At 37.1% G+C, this 12,245-nt stretch overlaps 1 long non-coding RNA gene across 1 annotated transcript in view; it reads left to right on the top strand.

The window, feature by feature from the left end:
- The window catches only part of LOC128850549 (uncharacterized), an 80,790-nt gene extending 69,382 nt beyond the window's left edge, over positions 1-11,408 (top strand). The window contains exons 3-4 of the long non-coding RNA XR_008447983.1: positions 8,828-9,040; positions 10,979-11,408. This is a non-coding gene — a long non-coding RNA (uncharacterized LOC128850549). The remainder of the gene's footprint in view (positions 1-8,827; positions 9,041-10,978) is intronic.
- Positions 11,409-12,245: the final 837 nt, after the last annotated feature.

Genomic DNA, 12,245 nt, shown 5'->3' with positions numbered 1-12,245 from the left:
TGTATTATTAAATTATTTTCAGTAATGTGACTAAGGTAACAAAAGTGTATGTTTAGAATAATTTCATTTCCTCACTTCAGCAGAAGAAAGCTTTTCTAGATCTAGTTCTGTTGCATCCCCTCTGAATTCATGCTTCAGCTTTTAGCGGCTTGGTAAAATTTCAGAGCTGCAAACATTTTCTCAAGTCTAATGTGCTTTTTATGTACTTGAATTTTAAGTATCTTTGCTTGGCTAGGGTGGGGACTTAACTTCCTTGTAAACATGAGAAAATTAGCTAAATGGACGGAAGTTCCCATCTCTCTTCTCCAGTTCCGTTATATTTAGGGTAATTTGGGATGCCTGTGTTCTTCCTGTGTGCCTGAATCTTCAATTACAGCTCATAAGTTTGTCTTAAAGGTCTGAGAGCAGACCAGTGAAAGCTTTACATGGGTGTCAGATCAGCAGTTAAGGCTGAAAATCTGACTCTAGCTGATGTTAGGCTAGCCAGACTAATAGTTTGAACTAGTAAAAGAAATTTCTTTAATTGGTTTTCTCCATTTCAATAATATTGAATCTGATGTTCAACAGGAATTTATATACAAAGCCTGCCACTGAACTAAGTGGCAGAGTACCCATACACAGACTCAGGCGGAGCATGTGGTACTGTATGTTTAGCAGAAAAGTATCAATGATAATAAATTTCTATGAGAGAAGAAGAGTAATTTAAATCCAGGTTTTAAGTAGGAAAAAAAAGTAGATAAATAATGCCTGAATAATTAAATTAGGAGTGAAAAGGTAAGGATTCAGTAAAGCGGAGGTATAAGACACTGCCAGTTAATTGTTTTATGTTTTCAAGTGTTTGAAAACATAAAACTGCCTTTCCCAAATGCTGACAGAAATCTTTCTCAGAGTGCAGTAGTCTTATTATCAGCTGAGCAAGACCCTATTGTCAGTGACTGACAAGGCTTCCACCCCCAGATTTCTTTCATCACCAGGCATAATAACTTGGGATTTGCAGGCTGATGATTGTAATAAAAATGTAGCAGGACTCAGTGAAGCTGAAAATTCACCAGTGGATCTTACGTGGTATGTAGTATCTATCAGTGCACTTGGCAGCAAAATTTGAGGCAAAAGGTTTTGATCAAAATCTTTTATATTTTTACCATACCACACAGCTCTTAGTGCACTTATCATGCAGAAACATTATTGTTTCAAAAGTTTAATATAAGGTTATGTTACACAAGTTTTGTCATCAGATGTGATACCTGGAGCATTGATCTATATTTGTTATTCAAATATCTGGAGTAAAAAAGCTAAGTTGCCTTTCTCCTTTTTCTTTTTCTAATTTGATATCTGTTGATACCTCACATTTCACATATAGATATAGATAAGATATAGATATAGGATATAGATAAGAGTGGGACGAAAAAGGAACCAAGTGACTTCCCAAATTCACGTAGTTGGTAAAATCAAACATACTGATGCAAGAATTCTTCCTGTTCTTTCATTAGCAAAAAAGTGGCAATGTATCTGTTTTTACAGTGAAAGTACAAATTAATTATATCATGAACTCAAGATTTAAACAAAACACTAGAATAGTCAGATAATTAATGATCCTTTGCAACTTGTGTACTAGAGTTGTGTGCCCAGAAATATGATTACCCCTTTTTCTGCGTGTATGTACAGCCATTTTAAGATCTGATCATTAGTGGCTTGTTCAGTGGTTGCAGTGTTATTCCTAGAGGACAAAGATCTGATCAAACGTTCACTAAATTCAGTACTGATTTTACCATTGATTAAAGTGAGAGGAGTGCTTTCCTAAATGAATATAAGGCTGAACAAATCTCTCCCTGTACAGGACATTCTAGCAGGTCAGACTTGGAGCACATTAGTAGACAGTGTGCTGAAACCTTGAACTGTTTCATATTTCACTGTAGCAGTTCTGTGAATAAGTCAATGAGTTCAATCTCTGGGGCATTCAGACTAATAGCTTTCAAGGTAACTGAATTCACTTTATAAACAAATTTATAGCTGGAATTTAAGTATCTTCAGCCCATCACCAATCGCTTTGTTCAACAAACTGTGGAAGGAAAGCTGCACAGCAGTGGACATTTCTTTTTAGAAAAAAACAGCTGGGAACATTTTTTTCCCCTCCTACTGACTTCTTTAAGCTCTTTAGTCAGAATGTTTGAAAAACGGGTAAAAGGAGAAAAAAAAACCCTAGTGTTGGTGAATGCACTGAAATCCCTGCTAGGTCATTCTTGAGTAACTCAAGTCTGACCTTGGCAAGTAGAGGAAAAAAACATGGTAGCAGGGCTAAAACCAAGACCCAGCAGCACAACTGAGACACTTTTGATGTTTAATGATGCTCCGGTGTCTAGCCAACAGGAATAACCTGCAAGATTCAAAGAGCATAGCTCAGCATCTTTGTGTTAAAACCTGTTCCCTCCAGCTCTGTCACTGTGGATTTTTACCAGACAGATTCTGCAGTGCTCTTAGCACTTAGCATATACACAATGATTGATCTTCATTTTACTCTTGTACTTCTCTTGTGCTGCATTGTCATCTGGAAGCTTGAACTTCAGGCTCCATAACACCCTTTTGAAAAGCTCTATGTCTCAAGAAATGAGACTTCCTGAGCTTTTCTAAAGAAAACACTAAACAGCAGGGCACATCTCATGTATGGCCTGCCTTTTCAAATATTTCAATACTTTCCTTGTCTAGGACTGGTTTCTTTTAACATAACTATGAGAAGTAAAAAAAAAGAGAACGAAAAACATTTAAGAAAAATACACGTGAATGATAGTTAATGATTTAGGATAGGGAAGATAAGAGATGACTCTAATAGGTTAATAGGCATCATAGTGGCAGATGAAATTTGGTGCTGACAGAGGCAAAATTATGTACAGTTGGAAGAATAATTTCTTATTCTAGTGCATCTTCTTTATATATAATTGATGAAAATAAAGATTGAACATTGCTGTGAGCTTTGGACTATAATGTTTCAGTATAACATGTATTAGTTATTTAATTTCTGTTAGTATTTAGAACTTCTATATAATTTCATTATACAAAGGAAATCTCTATTATCATTATCTCTTATTCTAATTCATAGAAGAGTCTTTTAGTCATGAGAGTGGTAGAAACAGAATCTGGTCAGATGAACATGAATATGTATACAGAGAATTCTTTTGCTTAGAAAGGCTGAGACTCTTGAGAGAGAAACAGGGAGTAGAGCCATTTAATACTACTGAGGTAATATCAGGAGAACATCATAAGAGAAGAAATCACATTCCTTGTCATTGATTATAGCTAAAGTTCTGTGGTTTTTTTTCTGTGACAGATGCAGTAGACTTGAGGGAGACAAAAGGAAGAAAAATAGTCTCAAAGCAATTAGATACATCTCTAGGTTTGCAACAGAGTAACCAGACTCTGAATATAGAAGGTACAGATAATAATGACATACAGTCATCTGTATTAGCACTTAGTGATGTTGCATATATCACCGACATGCAACAGATTCAGGATCAAAAGAAGTACCCTTTCCTTTTTTTACCTCTACTGCCTTTCATATCAGAAGTGGGCTTCTATCAAAAGCATCGCTGAACAGAGATAAAGGAATACAGAAACTATTGGCCAGTGTATGAATGGGGCCAAAATGAAGAGGTAACTATCTGATGCTCATTGAATCATTAGAAAAATATGCTTTCTTAGCCAATTTTTGCCTCTGTAAGGTGAAGAATGGCTCAGGGCTATGGTTGCCAAGAAATGTAGTCAGATGCAGAAATGACCATTTTCTTCCAGATGATAAAGACTTTGGATTCCTTTGGCTGTGTTCTTTTATTGACATAGTAGGTTGGTGGATCTATTGAGGATAAAGAAATTTACAATTATTTCTTTCTATCAAGTTTCATAAATGTTCTTTCTTTTGCATGGTTTTGATCCATTACCTCCATGTCCTCTTGAAAATAATTTTTTAATTATCTGTAACTCTGATGGATTGTATACCAAGACATTCCTAACAGTAGTTCAGTAGATATGACTATTGGTAGTTTCTTCTTCACCACTCAGATTTTGTTGATCCCACTTCTTTTTACTTGGGCTGGGACAACTGCCCTTCTGTGTTACAAAATTGCAGAACCACTGAATCACAGAATTGTTTAGGTTGGAAAAGAGCTTGAAGATCATCAAGTCCAACCATAAGCCTAACACTGCCAAGTCTACCACTGAACCGTAGGATCACAGGATCATAGAATCATACAATAGTTAGGGTTGGAAGGGACCTTAAAGATCATCTAGTTCCAACGCCCTGCCATGGGCAGGGACATCCCACTAAATCAGCCTGCCCAAGGCCCCATCCAACCTGGTCTTGAACACCTCTGCGGACTGGGCATCCACAACTTCCCTGGGCAACCTCTTCCAGTGTCTCACCACTCTCATGGTGAAGAAATTCTTGCTAATGTCTAGTCTAAATCTGCCCCTCTCCCGTTTGTACCCATTCCCTCTGTCCTATCCCCACAAGTCTTTATGAATAGCCTCTTTCCTGTAGGCTCCCTTCAGGTACTGGAAGGTTGCTTGCTATAAGATCATCCTCTGGAGTCATTCCAACAACTCCATATCCTTCTTATGTTGAGGATTCCAGAACTGGACACACTATTCCAGATAAGGTCTCGCAAGAGGGGAATAGAGGTGCAGGATCACTTCCCTCAACCTGCTGGTGATGCAGCTCAGGATACAGTTGGCCTTCTGGGCTGTGAGTGCACATTGCTGGCTCAAACCACATCCCTAAGTGCCATGTCTACACATCTTTTAACTTTGGAGTCCAAGTGTTTCACCAACAGATTTAGGAGCCAGAGATGAAATCTTTGTGAAGTTTTCTGAGCCAGTGGGATTATGAAATTCATTATGTGTTGTACTCAGGAAAAGCATGATCAGGATTAAAGCTTTCCACTCACTGTGTTTCGTTTCAACAGGGACATTCGTGGCAAGATAAATTACTCTACAGTGGTCTCAACTGCCTATTTTTCAACAGACGTGGGATCTAAACATTTTCAAGGGTTAAGGGTATTCAATGGTTAAATACTGGCATATTTGGGAATTAATTATGACCTTAATTGCCCTATGTTCACTCATTGTTCTTGATTAAAACCAACCAAGCCTGTAACCTTAGTGTGAGAGATCTACAATTAAGGCAGAAACAGCAGATAAGAATGATAGATTTTTGATGTCTAATAAACAATGAAAGAAACATGGTTGTTTGCTATGTCAGCAGCAGTTCTGTCAAATGTGTATTATTACACCGAGCATAGGTGACGCACCCACCAACAAAATGCAACTAATTCTATGTGTGAATTTCACCCCTGTTTTTGTTATAAGAGTTGATATGCATTCTCAATGCTTCTATTTCATGCTTTTGATGGTCAGAGCTGAATTCCTTTAGTGAACAGATGTGCCTCACAATTTTAAGAGCAACTAGTCATTTTAAGGTGTTTGGTTTTCAACACCTCAAACAGCAGCTAATTCTTCAAATGTTTACAGGAAACTCTTAGTACTCCTGCTTATACACAGACAGCATAATGTAAATTGTTAAAGAATATGTAAGATATCCTATAACCTGTAATAGCTTCATGTTCTGGGAGCTTTACACTTCTGTCGGTGAGTAACTGTTATAGGTAGTATAATAAAAATACTAGCATTAGAAATCTCAGCTTAAAATTAAATGTATTTATGTAGTGCATGGAAACCATTTATTGTGCTTTTTCTTATAAAAATGACAATAGAGGGACGTAACTTTTTAAAATTTATTTTTATATGTTAAAATTCCATGGCTTAGATGGCTTTTCATATTGTTTTCCAACAAGATTTCAGAAACACAGATTTGTCCCTGAACCTCAAAGACCAACTGGATGATAGACAGAGAGGCTTGTGAAAGCTGCATATGAATTAATAGCAGAGAATATGCCTGAGGACCATGCCTGGCCGCTCTTGAATTCCTTCTGAAGCCTGAATTATTTGTATTAAGATAGGCCAACACTCAGGCCTCGATGAATCAATTCTTTGTAACAGTTGCCAATATTTTTGTACCTGAGAGAGCAGCTTCATTCTTTATTATTGCCCAGGAATCAATACTCCTGTTGCCCTCACAAAATGCTATACAAGCATTATTGGCATTTCACTTGGCAGTGAAGGATATCAACATCAATCTTGCCAACTGCACACTTCACTAACCTTGTTCCGCTTCTCCAGCACAAATTTGTACCCAATCTGCACTGTTCTCTTCTGCTCAATTTGAATGGAAATTCTTAGGATAGCTCTGACACATTCTCAGACAAGGAAATGGAAAGACATCATTTAGCCATAGCTGAAAGAGTTTCCTTTTTGTCTGTATGTGCAGGAGTACATGGAAGCTCTGACTGTGGCTGAAATGTGATTTAAAGAAAAAAATACGAGAAAAAAAACCAAACAGAATTGCTACTGATAGACTCTCTAAAAGCAGTCAAACCTAGATCCAAATAGCAAATAGCAAACAAGGCACATAGGATAGTTTTTCAAGGCTTATAAAATCCTTTGAACTAACAGCTCCTAAGGCAAAAATAGTCTTTTGTGTTGGAGATAGGTTGTATATTACCAAACAAATGAGCAACACTGTATACTGGAACAAAAGGAAAGCTCTTCAGAACAGCAGCCACACTTTTTCTCTAACCGTGTACAGCTGCATTAGTTTGATATGCTAGTTCAGTCATGAAGATTTGCATTTAACGTGTAAATTCATCTTTAAACATGCAATTTTTAGATGTAATTTAAAATGAGAATTGTTCAAAGCCTCCTGCCTCCTGCAGACCTTTGTGTCACTGCAGAGTACAATAGAAGGTATAGTTTGTTCAAACCACACCAAAACCATGGCAGTTAAAACATCATTAATAAAATAATAATCCTTTCAGTGTATCTGCTTTAAAACAACAACCACATATTCTTCTGCTTCCTTCTTACATTTTGACTTTGAATCTCTGTATGTTTCCCTCTCTTTTATGATTATGGCTCAGCCTATCCTCAAGCAAGGAACTAATTAAAAAAAACTGAAGTGAATTATTTTTGTTGGAAAGTGCAGGAAGATTATTTTGACAGTATAAATTTATTTCTGGGGGTGGGGGTGGGAGGTTGGGTGGTGCAGGATCATGACAACACCGAGTTTATCTGTCCATAATAATAACATTCAGGAAATTTCAGACTGTCAGGTTGCATTTCATTTTGTGAGAGGCACAGCTATGATTTTCTTACTGGGAGAGAAATGTTTGACTTCTCAAGTGTTGCTTGCTATAGCTTCCTGATATCAGCAAGTGCAAAGGACACAATTCCTTCCCAGTCCTATTTTTCTGTCTAGTACCATCTGAGTTTACCCTGGGAATCTATGAAATAATAGTTGAAAGTATCTTTGGGATGTATCAACTGAGTATTTATATTCCATATTTTACTTAAACCTATACTTGCTTATTTACAGAATTTGATTTGACTTTGCTTTAGCCTACATTCAGATAAGTTTCGTGGCAAGCAATCCTTCTTAACTGCATAAGACATTACAGTTCTTCAATACACAGTTTCTCCTTGTTTATATGGAGGAGAAGCATATGTTCGGATTTGGAAAAGCACCAATATGTTCCTACGCAGCCTGTTTGAAGTTGCTGGATGTACAGAGCAAGGATGAAAACTGGGATATTTATTTAGTCATGAGATTTTAAAACTCATGGCTTAGGACTCTAAGGAAGAAAACTGGTTGACAAGAATACTATATTTTTGTACTCTTTCCTGGGACCACTGCTGAATGGATTGGTTATTTTCTGGTATATTATGCTGGTATGTATCTGGTATATTATTTTGATAATACTGTCATTTCTTTGAAAAGAGAAAAAAGAAGTTCTTCTTTCCAAAATGATTATACTGAGTAAACTTCAGTAATTGGTTACAACTGCAGTTTATCCTTTTCTCAAACTGTAGTTTATCATTTTGGTTGATATCAGAAATCTTCATAGTGAGTAATCAGAATAAATTGTTTTACAAAATGCTGATCTAAGCTCTCTTGTGAGGTAGTATTCCAAAACCTTTTAGCATTGGAATTGAGAATAATAAGAAAAATACCCTCTGTTTCTTGAGGAGACATCTCTTCCCTAGTCTGACAGCCAAAGTGTGTTACTATGAGGCATTAGGATGCTCGCTTTTCTTTTGCTGCCCTCTCAGACTATACAGAGGGTACTGTTGGGTTTAAATGCTACTATTTCACTGTGATGTAGTGACACACAGTCAGTTACAGATAGTAAGACGGTAGTTACAGATATTGCTGGAGACTGTCCACAACACTGCTTGAGAGTGGACACTACCTGACAGATGGATCTATCGTGAAACACCTGCTGCAGGAGGATCTCTCCCTCTTTTGAATAGGCATTGTTCTTCCCCGGGACAAGTCCATTCACCACAGTGAAATTTCTGCCCTTGTAGAAACTAGAACTGAAGGTGGATCTCTTTAAATGTGGAGTCTGCCATCCAAACCTTCATGGCAACTCAAAGCCACAATGGATCATGGATCATCCTTGTAACTGGCAGTGTGACATATGAAGGCATGTTCTGGTGTCTCATTTTCTTTTACTTATAATGGGAATATATGACTACATGCAGAAGAACTCCCTTAAATGGTGGTCTGACTGCTGTGAGACTTATTTGTCACAAGACAACCTCTTCTATTTGGGCAGTAGAAATTGAATTTCTATTACAGTTCTCCAGGAAAGGATATAATCGTCATTCATTCATTCATTTTTTTTTTTCTTTTTTTTTTTTTTTTTCTTTTTTTTTTTTTCAGTTCGGTTAACCAGCTGCTATGTAGTGAGCACTTGCTTCGTCCTACTGATCCTGGTAGCCTCCTAGATTCTGAACACTAGGCATCCCTGTGCTAGATTCTCAGATTTGCAGCCACTCGCATCGCTGCATTGTGTGGGCCTTGTATGACCTTGATCTCCCAACTCAGAGAGAAAAAACTTCATTGGACACATCTTCCACAGGCTGAGGAGGGAAGGTGTGTTGGTAATATTATCTTCTGTTTGTTTTTTTTTTTTATTCCAGGCAGTGTGATCATAAGCATTTAAGATTACAACCTACGGCTTGTTGTGGCCATCAATACAAGCCATGGAAAGTTTGGATATGTATTAATTTGGAAAGTTAGAAGTATATATGTGTACATACATGTACAAAGTTGTGAAGTTTTGTTTTTTCTTTCCCTAAACTTTTCTTCCTTCAGCTGTGTATATTTCTCTTAGTTTACTATACTCTCTCTGATCCTTGGAGACAGCTCTGTGTGCCTCATGGTGGTCTTTCCTGATTGTTGAACTGCCATTATTGTTTTATGTCTGTAACTCTTTCCATAATTCCTGTCCACAGGATTCCATCACCACATGCTCACTGTGTCTCTTTCTGCTCAATGCCAATTTTACGTATCTCTTTGGTATTTCTCTCTGTCTTTGTTAAACTCCAAGAATCCTGTTTTTACCTTGGTTTCCTTATCACCTTTGACTTTGTCCCTGACTGCTCAGAGTCCGTAAGTCCTGTACTGTACATCGCTGTTCCTCCTCTGCAGCATCTTAGTATTGCTGAGGGTGCATATTCCTGCGCTGCTCCCTGAGCTGTCTCTCAGTATCCTAAGCATGTCTCCACTGCTGTCACTCCCTTCAAAAATGCTGCTGCAGTGGGATCTAAAGTTAGCAACAAATTAGTGTGATGTAGAGGGTTAACGTGAAGTAAAAAAGACAAAATGAAGTACAAAGACAAAATAATTATGGAGACAAATTTTATTGGGGTAACCATGCCTTTCTGCTATGTGAAATCTCTAATGACTATCTTGAATTTTTCACAAAGTTTATATAAAAACCTTTATTTGTAGTTTCATGGGATATGACATTTCAGGGGAAACTTGAAGCAAAGGGGGTTTTGGTGACCAGTTTTTTTCTGCTAGCTTAATTACTTTGTTACCTTTCAGAAGGCTTTACCCAGGTTACCCACTGATAAAATTGCAGCTTTAACTTATTCACAGCCCCCTCAAAATCCTTCTTTCACACTAGTGCAATGGAACTATTCCAGTAACTTCTTTAACTTACATATCTGAGTAGTGTGGAGCATATAAACAAGATTGAGCTGAAAAAAGGTATTAAGATATAGGAGGAGGGGATGATCTCTCACCAAAAAAAAAGCAAAAAAGGCACCAGCAACTGCTACCTTTTTTTTGATGTGAATTCACAAAAACCTGATAGAAAGTTGTGTGACCCCCATCTGGAATGGGATGCCATTTCACAATTAGAAGGACTTCAAAAAGGGAAGAATTATAGAAGCGGATGTTTGTGTTGAATTAATGAAGCGTCTTTTAAAAGTCAAACATGAACTGTGAAACATATCCCACTTAGCCAGCTCTCATTCCTAGTACAAATCAGTCTCTCTTCCTATGAACTGGGACAGAAACATGAAAAAGTATGAATCCATTTACATTTCAGTATAGGTGGCAGTCATGTAGACATTACAGTGCTGTGAGCAATGAAGCCACACAACTGCACAGACAGAACAACCCCCTTCAGCTTATAGCACCATGTTTTCTAATTTACACTTTCTAGTCCAAAAGCTGTAGAAACAAATAGTAAATACGTTCCTCTATTAGGGTAAGCAAATAAAATTTGTTGTCTCTCATACAAAGCATGTGCTTTATTTGAGGACTTAAGAAAGAAAACTTGTCCAAAAAAACTCGTGAGGAAGATATTCACCAAAATACTGAAAAATATCAGAAAAGAGCAAGATTAGGAATAAAGATATAAAGTACTAAAACTGTAATTTGAAAGTGTCTGGATTATGAATAAATCAAGGATTATTTTTGGTGTGGTTAGTCATTAATAATGTATTTATGCTTTGATTTCTTAAAGGAAGTAAAAGAGTATTTGTCTGTAATCAAGATGTCTTTCTTGTTTTTTTTTAGGAAATGGCTGTTTTATGCTTTAAAGAAAGATCAAGAGCAAAGTCAGAAAAGAGAACCTAACCACATTTTTAACAACAAATTTGTTGACAGAACATGTTTATAGAAAGAAATGTGTTCAGAATGGATTCCTTCTGCTTGCAGGTGATATTTTGAACTGCGTGGGATTGTTTAAGCTGATTACAATGGCGTGACATGAGAAAAGGGAAAGAGACAGAGATGACTCTTAATGTTGTTTGCAGCTAGTTTAGTGCTCATCTTGAAATAATTTTGTGCTCAAGCCATTCAACATGCATCATGAAAAAGATAATCAGCCTTTGTTTCTGGATTCCTTTTAGCTTTATTGTAGAATAATTTAATTAAAATATATTTTTATTGTCATTTTACTGCCTCTGTCTGCTCTTGTTACTGCTTTAATTTCCTGGAAGAGAGATGTATGACATCCTGTGGGCATCAATGGAAGCTTTCAATCATCACTTTGTGTTCTTTGAAATCATTTTCACTTCATTCAAAGAACTTATTGTAAGAAAATAGAAGTGATTATCTGATGTAGATCTGTGGGAAAGATCCCATTCTCTTAAGGCACTCTGGTTTTGTACTGATACACCTAGGAGTACTGAAATGGAAAAATAATGAACTTTTTATTGAATGAATTCTTTAGGAAGGAAGGTCTGTCCCAGGTGAAAGCTGGGAGACTGTCCCTTGAAGGTTGTTACTCAGTGCCCAGCCTGTTATAAGTAAGATTTGCCAAGAAAAGTGTGCCAAGGTAGCTCTTTGAATTTCTCCCTGTTTGTTTAAACTCTGTGTTCTTCCAAGCAGATCTACCAACCTATTCACTCTGGTGTAATTTGCTGCACTATCACTTTGGATGGAGATTTATTAGTTTCTAGACATCTGTCAGCTGTGGCAAATGCCTGTGATACACATGCATGCACCAAATGCACTGTAAATCATTATGACCACTGATTCTTCATGTCTTAGACATAGCAATGCTGGTAGGTCTAGCTCAAGCTGTTTTCAAATAGAGCATTCACATTTCTTTAGGGTTGAACCTCTTTTAGAGGCTCGATATATTTTAGTCATAAAATAATTATCTTCTTTTCCCATCGAATCTGTCATGTGTGTGCTGCTCTGCCAATTGCCCTGAGAATGGAGCTGCCACTCACTTTCTTTTTTGATGAACTAAGACACTTCTAAACACAAAGGAGTCATGAGGAAAATGGATTTACACAGGCTGTAGCTTGTTAATTAATCACAGTAACTAGCCAAA

Source organism: Cuculus canorus, chromosome Z, assembly GCF_017976375.1.
Source record: "Cuculus canorus isolate bCucCan1 chromosome Z, bCucCan1.pri, whole genome shotgun sequence".
Lineage (NCBI taxonomy): Eukaryota > Metazoa > Chordata > Aves > Cuculiformes > Cuculidae > Cuculus > Cuculus canorus.
The sequence above is the reverse complement of the archived record's forward strand: the minus strand, read 5'-3'. Positions and strand labels throughout refer to the sequence as shown.